The 8,939-nt window shown below is 28.2% G+C and overlaps 3 long non-coding RNA genes across 3 annotated transcripts; 2 read left to right on the forward strand and 1 right to left on the reverse strand.

The window, feature by feature from the left end:
* Nucleotides 1-361: 361 nt before the first annotated feature.
* LOC118762862 lies at nt 362-4,597 on the reverse strand. The gene is made up of 3 exons (XR_004998607.1): nt 4,583-4,597; nt 4,472-4,477; nt 362-545 (listed from the first exon to the last, which is right to left on the reverse strand). It is a non-coding gene; the product is annotated as an uncharacterized LOC118762862 (long non-coding RNA).
* On the forward strand, nt 2,260-4,132 carry LOC118762863. The gene is made up of 2 exons (XR_004998608.1): nt 2,260-2,321; nt 3,937-4,132. It is a non-coding gene; the product is annotated as an uncharacterized LOC118762863 (long non-coding RNA).
* Nucleotides 4,598-5,125: 528 nt separating the features above from the next.
* On the forward strand, nt 5,126-8,341 carry LOC118762861. The gene is made up of 2 exons (XR_004998606.1): nt 5,126-8,088; nt 8,136-8,341. It is a non-coding gene; the product is annotated as an uncharacterized LOC118762861 (long non-coding RNA).
* Nucleotides 8,342-8,939: the final 598 nt, after the last annotated feature.

Genomic DNA, 8,939 nt, shown 5'->3' on the forward strand with positions numbered 1-8,939 from the left:
AAAAATATAAAGAAAAGCAAATTGTTCTCCCCGGACACCTTATTATTGTTTACAAAACCTACAAAATACAAACAAACCTTATGGTGGTACTGTATAACAGCCTTTGTGATATTGTACTCTATGGCAAACATCAATCTCACAACTGCAGCAGAGAAGGAGACGAAAAGAATTGCATTTCTGAAGATGGATCTTGAAGACTCTCTAGAAGCAGGTTGAGTATGTCTTATTGTAATAAATGGGAACAGTAAGATGGTTATTGCATTCACATTTTCTAAGAACTAAATTGTGAACACTCCACACGAAATAGTTCAAGAACAGTATGACTATGTTTGTTTAATTAATTATTTGATTTTTTTTTTAATGTTATTTTTTCCTTCTCATTCTTCTACTTCTTCTATTTCTTCAATATTGCTCTTTGATAGTTTTCTTCCCCCTTTGCTCCATACATTCTCATTCTCTGTTCCTTCTTCAATAGAATACTGAGTATTAATCTTGACCCTTATGTACATATATGTGTGTTTGTGTTTGTGTGTGTGTATGTGTGTCTGTGAATATATGTATATATATATATTATATATATATATATATATATATTTACATATAGAAAATTCATGTATCTACATTGTATACATAGCTGTATATTTATATAAAATACATATATCTGTATTTTGTATGCGTGTGTATAAAAGTTTGAGCACATACACACACACAAAACACACATACTTGTGTGCATTTGTATATATATTGTGCATATGTATATAGTAAATATACATATAATACATATATAGAATAATATATTTATAGTTTATAAACATATATAATAATATATATGTATGTATATATATATATATATATATATATACTATACATACAGAGCTCCGGGTGGTTGTTACTTTATTACATTCACATAAGATTTACCATAGCTGGAATAACCTTACACCATGAATTAAAATATTTATGTATAGAGAGTTAATTAAATTAACAACTATCCTTATGCAGCACACGCACACATATACTAACAAACATACACATAAAGAAAAATTCATGCACAAAACCAGCTGATATGACAACGCATATCAATACATCAGTTACTACTATTAAATAGCTTGTTTATATGAATTAAAGCTGTGTGGCTGGATGTTATAAGTTTACATTTCTAAACTACATTTCATTTTGCTTGTCGCTCTTTTAATTCTAATTTCCTTCAATATTTGTTAATATATGTTTATTTTTGACATGTCAGTATATAATTCAAGCATATATTCTGGTAGTTAGTGGCAGTAGGTGTAGGAATTAATATCACTCACCTGTACGTGCTTGTTTGCTTACACATGTGCAGATAGATACACAAGTGTATATATATATATGATATCTTAATTAAAAGTCTTCACTGTCATCCTTTTGATTTTAATTAACCAAATCAGTTTTCTGCCCTTCTTTATTGTTATTGTTTTATTTAGAAACATTTCTGTATATTTTCTAACTTCTTCAATACTTAAGTCGTGTTACAAAACAGAGCACATACACATATACAATTATACATACATACACACAAGCATGAATTTATGTGTGCATTTTCTCCACTATTGTGTAAACAACAGATATAAATAAGAAAATTTAACTTTTTATTAAAAAGGAGTAAAAAAAGATAATTAAAAATTAAAGTTAGTATTAATATAACATTTAATCAGAATCAAATGGTATTTTTGCATTAGAGCATTTCAAATTGCTTTTAAGATTTCATTATTCACAATTTCCAGAAAATTCCGTTTATTGTGCATGTATGCTATTTATTTGCTATAATTATTTAATTAACAGCTTATAATTGTACTTCATTTATATAAGCACCACACAATTGCCATTTCTGTGAACCACAGCTAACATGGTAGATCTATTTAGCTCCTTATTTTTATATTGCTCTGTGTGCCGTTCCTCTCCCCCTTCCTTCTCTCAAGATTACACTAATTCTTCAGCTGATTATTTCCTATTATGGTTGGCACTATGGCTGAGAAATGGAGATGATGATTAAACAGTCTGAGATATGTGTTGGTTGAAGTACAAAAATGAAAATCAAAACATGTTGTGATAATGCAGTCATAGGGAGACATCAGCTATTCTTTCTGTTCATAGAATATATGTGTGTATTTGTATATATGGATGCATATGCATATATATATATATGTATGTATATATATATATATATTATATATATATATATATATATATATTTATCTACGACTTTATACATATGTGTATATATATTTATGTGTGTGTGTGTGTGTATGTGTATATATATATATATATATTTATACATATATATTGTCAGAGATTTGTATTCTTTTGTGTAAGGTTATTTAAAGTATTTATTAGGTTTCTATGTACATACATGTGTGTTTGGGTTCATATCTCAAAGACTTTGAGCTTCTGTTGTATACTCACTCACACGTATTCATGTATATGCACACTAAGAGTTCTTATACATAGACACAAGCATTTATTAAAATAGATGTATACATAACAGTGTCCACATTGTATTACATAATGAAATTTAATCATTATTTAGATTGTAGCTACACACTTGACAGAATTGTCTCCATCAAAGGAAAGAATGGATATTAAGACTAATGGAAAATTACAAGCATTACATAGCAATGTGCCAAATAATTAAATGAAATGCAAAAACCATTTGAATCGAAGAAAGACTCTTCCTTTTGTCTTTTTGTTTTATTTCGTTTATTGAAACAGTTTCTTTGCTCTTTGCTCTTACTCTGATATTTCATTAATAGGAAATATTTTCTCGTGTCTGTTTTATGCTGAAGTCATTATTATATCGATATTATAAAGCTGTGTTCTGTTGCTTCAAAAACACAAAAAAAAAGCCAAAAAAACTAACTGGTCGAGCTCACTTAATCAGTTGCGGTATCAAGAGAATGTGATTTAGATGAAACTATTATCGCTTTAGCTAACCAATACAATGATCAGTGTCCGCAAGTTATTTCTCTCTTCCTCTTTACACACAAACTGTCATATCAACTTCTCCTATTTATTAAATATGTATAATATATTGTTTCTAAATGTATTATCAATAATGACTTGTTACTCACTTAAAAGACATTCTACTACTCAGTTGCTTGCTGGTTTTTTGTATATTTGACAAAGCGGGACAAGATATAGTGACAGCGATGGTGTCAGAGCTTACAATGGACTTTTATTTAATATTTATTATTATTATTATTATTATTATTATTGTCATCATATATTATTATTAATATTATTATGATCATCATCACTGTCATTGTCATCATCATTGCCACCATCATTACCATCACCATCATTACCATCACCTTCATCATCATCATCATCATTATATAATTAATTTATCTATTACTAACATGACTTCATGCTGGATCAGTCAGGAAGTGTTTGTGAGCTTTAATGAGAAATCCTTTTAACACTGATAAAGATAAAAAAACGTTTTTTAAATTAAAAACAAAAAAAATTTAAAAGCAAATTAGCTGAATTAAATAGTTGCAGAAGAGATTGATTCGTTAATGTAATCTCCATTTTTAAAGATATTAACTGCAATTATGAAAAATATGTATTAGGCATACAAAAACAAAAGTGAAAAATGTTGTCTTAAAATAACAACCCCAAAAACAGAAAGTTCACAATTACTATATATACATACATTTATATATACATTTACATACATATATATCTATATATATATATATGTATCTATATACATATATATATATATACTATATATATATATATACATATATATATATATACATATATATATATATATATAGATATATATGTATGTAAATGTATATATATATATATTATATATATATATATATATATATATATATATATTATATATATATATATATATATATATATATATAAATGTATGTATTTGTATATCAGGATATGTGTAATTAATAGTTTGCTGTCACTAAAATGTCTTTCAGTTTATCGACATAGATTATATATCAACTGTATAACGACTAAGAAAAATGCAACAAAACTAGCATGTTCATGTCTTTGGAATTGTCTAGTTGTTGTTACAATGTTAAATGAACTAGAAACAAAAACAATAAAATAAATGTATAACCATATTCCAGTGCACACATTCTTTTATATAGGTATATATCTATTTATATATCTATTTATATATATATATATATATATATATATATTAAACTATGCATGTGTGTCTTTATGTTTTCTTGCTGAATGTTAAGTTGAGCTTTGAGACTTAAAGAAGCATACATTCAAGTCATGGAGCGCTCCTTACTGAAGCTTGAACATCCACACATATACACCTGTGTGTGTGTGTTTATATAAACTTTAACATATGTATGCATATAAAATATACATGTATGTGTGTATATATATATGTATAGATGCTTACACATACATACATACATACATACAGACAGACAGACAGACAGACATATACGTATATCTGCATTTGCTATATATGTATATGTTTATATATAAGTATATATTACATGCATACTTATGCACATATGCTTCCTCTTAATATATATACATATATATACATACACACATGTGTGTGTGTGTATCTCGTTTATTTACTAATACACACACATACATATATATGCACGTATACATGCACACATCAGTTGTTAGATGGAATGTGTAATTATTCTCGTGTCCAATTAAATCTTTATTGTTTACTTTCATTTGGGGAATATAATAAAACAAACAAAAAAATATACCAATTACAATAAATTAATATCTTTAGAGTAGAGATAAACAATTATTTCTAAAGAAAAAAATATTTATATAATTTCTATGGTTATCGATTCCTATTTGGTAGCTTTTCCCATTTTATTTGTCTTGGCTCCAGAATCATAACACCATCACAGAAAATGTACACCATTTAATTCCTTTTATTTCTAGAACAGTACTCAACTTAAAAATAAGGGCAACCTTGATCCCTTATCATGCTATATTTCTAACTGATCCCTTTGCATAAGAAGTAACGATACATATATATACATATATATATACATATATATATACATATATATATATATATATATATATATATATATATATATACATATACATATATATATAATATATATACATGATCTCTTACACTCTCTTCATCACTCCTGCCTATCTCTAACTTTCCATATTTCTTTCTCTCTCTCACACTGTTCACCTCCTACTAACTCTCTCACTTTTTCTTTCTCTCTCTCTCTCTCTCTTTCTCTCTGACTCACTTCCTCTCTCATTTCAAGCTATTTGTGATAAATTGTTCTTCACAGAATAAATTTTGGCATGATAAGAATTCGATGCTATATAAAGTGTTGATGCGATATCTGCAACAAACCAATTTTGTTTAGAATCCTTGATATATGTTTAGTTATGATAGTAGAGGTTTAGTTGAGTCCATGTCGGTTTCTATCCATCCTGTGATTATATCTTTTTCTTGTCGTCATTAAAGTGTATGTAATTATTAGTGAATAAATTGTCAATATTAAGGCAGTTATTGGACTAACAAACTTGTTCAGTTGTTCAAAAATTCATTTCGTCTTTGTTTTATTTTTTAAGAATTTCAAGAGAAGCTTTTTTTTTTCATTTCTTTTCGCTTCTATGATTTATTTATTGACTGTGTATTGTAATGTGTGGAATCCTTAAGAAGCATGCATTATTATTATTATGGTCTTATCATTATATAAATTCAGTTCTTGCTGGCCATTTGAAATTAATTGCTAGTTTTGTTTCCACAGAATTTCATCGCCTTTTATTTCTTTATTTCTTTATTGATCTCTTGAAAAAAAAAAAATAATCAAAATTTGCTTAAGGAATTGTTTTATATTTGTAAAATTCCATATTTTTATTATTTTTCCTTTAGTTTTGTGCGTGTATATTGATAATGACAATGATTAAGTACATTAATTTCATAATTTCCTTTAATGAATTAATGTAAAATTCAAATCTCTAGAGTGTGTGTTCAAGCTCTGTAATTTCCTTAAAGAAGGCTAGCAACATCTTTTCTATGATCAAGTGCTCTTTAATGGATCCAACCATGACCATGCCAGAGCAACTGAATGATATATACTGACAAGAGCTGTGTTATGTTATTTAATTATCTGCATGATCTGTTATTGTCGAGGCATGAAGCATGTTATTATTTAATTATAAAATCTCATATGTCTCTCCTCTCTCTCTCTCTCTCTCCTCTCTCTCTCTCTCTCTCTCTCTCTCTCTCTCTCTCTGGTAATATTTATTGTCTTGCAAATCTTTATGCAGACTTTTTAATTTTGCAATTTATTATTCCTTAAAAAAAAATTAAAAAATTTAGAATTAATAGCACAGTCTATTCCTTCACTTTTCGCTTACATTTTCGAATATACCAAATGTTGCGAAGGAAAAAGGGAGTTAGGTATTTAAAATACTGAATCTTCTCATGCTGTGCCTATGTTTCTAAATTATCTTATACACATCATTGTTGGTTATAGTCGCAAAAAAGCTTTCTTTGCTATCGTATTCTTGTATTTTAAAAAGTCTTTCATTTCTTATTCGACCTAAACGTATTTCTCTAGTTATTTGTCATTTGGCTTGCTGCTGCTTTTTACAAAAGATTGATGTAGCCATAAATTTCGACAATTACACAGAATTAATAGCTGTTAAAAGAACTATAAGTGCTACTGCTTGCAGACGTTCTGTTGTACATAATGTAAAATTATATACATATATATATATTTAATAAAATAAAAGTGTTGGATTGTGTAACTCTTGGTGTAGGGTTATCTCCCTTACGTATCTTTCCGCACACCCCTACCTCGTCAATAATTGTCGTCAGAATTAACTCCCTTGGACCTCCTATTTGTTTTTTGCTTTTCACTAGATATGCTTATGACTATCTGGAGACAGTTTAGCTTCGAAAAGATCCATCTCGAAATATTTACCACAAACGGTGTTTTAATGATACTCTATTATTCGCAATTATTATAAATCTTAGCCGCTGTTCACTTGTTTTTTTTCTTCTTTTTTTTTTTTTTAACTTACTGCTTCAGTAATCTTCTTAACTGATTTATATTCTAAACTTCTTCTGTTGCATATTTTTTAGTTTATCTTCTGAACAATAGTAATTATAATTATCTCTGTTAAAATATTATATTGTCATTTTAATTACAATGTTACTCTTTCCATTTACTTTATACATTAAAGAAAGAAAAAACAACAAACAAACCCAACACAGACTTTTTGCTTCTTATCGATAAAAAAAAAGAGAAAATATTAATAAAATTTATTTGTAAATGGATTTCTTGTTTCTGTTCTAACAAATGAAGGAATTCCTTTGCTACATTTTGCTATTATCTTCTATTGGCAGCATTTGCTTCTCCTGTCGAGTTTCCTTATTTTATGATGTGCAATTCTTCTCTCCTCCTCCTTCTTCTTCTTCTTCTTTTCTCATTCCTTAAAATTCTACTTCTGCTTATATATTCAACCGCTTCTTGTGCTTCCCTACACTGCATCTGATAATACTTCTATAGTCAATGCAGGATGTCGATGTCCCCTATTGCTTTTTCTAGTTTTCATTTTATAAAAAGAAAAAAATCCGCCCTTCTTCAGATTTTTATCTATCTATCTCTATATCGACCTTAATCACAAAGATATGGTTTCCCCAATTCCCCCCATTACCCAGAGACTTTCATGAGCAATGTTTATTGTTTTGGTCTATTAGGAGAAAAATATGTGATAATTCCAGAATATTACAAAATTGGCACAATGTCAACTATTTATTTATTCAAAACATAAACATATTTTTAAGCATGAGACAATTTTCTTGTTTTGCTTTATATTGTATGTCAAAATCCATCAGATTGCACCACTATATTGTATACAGAACCACCTTTTATTTGTTAATTTATTATTATTATTATTATTATTATTATTATTATTATTATTATTACAACTGTTATTACCATTTTGAAACTCATATATATATATTATCATAAAAGGAAATGACTATGTCTGTGTTAATGAATCCATATATATACATGTATATATATATATATATATATATATATATATGTACACACATGCACACATAAAACACACACACAGACATACAGAGAGAGAGACACATACACAAACACACACACACACTCAAACACACACACACACACACACACACTCAAACACACACACACACACACTCAAACACACACACACATACTGTGGAAAAAAAATTCTCCCGCATTTTATAGTTGACAGAGTTTTTGACAGCAAATGCAAGCTGTACATTAGTCCAAGCCATAATGAGGAATGGGGGTGGGGGGAAAGATTAAAAAAAAAAGCTGGTAAAATGTTACCTACATGAAGACTGTTACCACCAGCCGAACTGGCTAATTTGCATCGAAACAAGTGTGGCAGGCTTTTTTTGCTGCATCCAGTGTGTATGTGTGTGTGTACACATACATTTAATTCAAAGATGAGGTCCTGATATTGTCCGTATAGAATAGACTTAGTAGTGCTCAAGTAGTTAAAACTTGAGTAGATATAGAAGTTTAACTTGCTTATCCTTACTTTACTTCTACACACACACACACACACACACACACACACACACACACATATGTATCTTCTAGTTCAAATATGTCCAAATTTAGTTACTCTGGTCCTGTTATGTCTTTGTATAAATTAAGGGAATCCTTGGAAAAGACATACCCATTTTTTTCTTTTGTTTTATTATAATATTCATGAAACAACTTCCTTAGAATACGTTATCTGGAGCACCAAGCAACTGTTTTGTTGGGATAAAAATATATTATAAAACCTCAACTCAAACCAATCTTAATTTAAATAAAGCAATTTCATTCTTCCCTTATTTTATCTTTGTATTATATTCTTCAACTCTAACATTAGTTGAATATAGACTAGTC

Source organism: Octopus sinensis, linkage group LG4, assembly GCF_006345805.1.
Source record: "Octopus sinensis linkage group LG4, ASM634580v1, whole genome shotgun sequence".
Taxonomy (NCBI): Eukaryota; Metazoa; Mollusca; class Cephalopoda; order Octopoda; family Octopodidae; genus Octopus; species Octopus sinensis.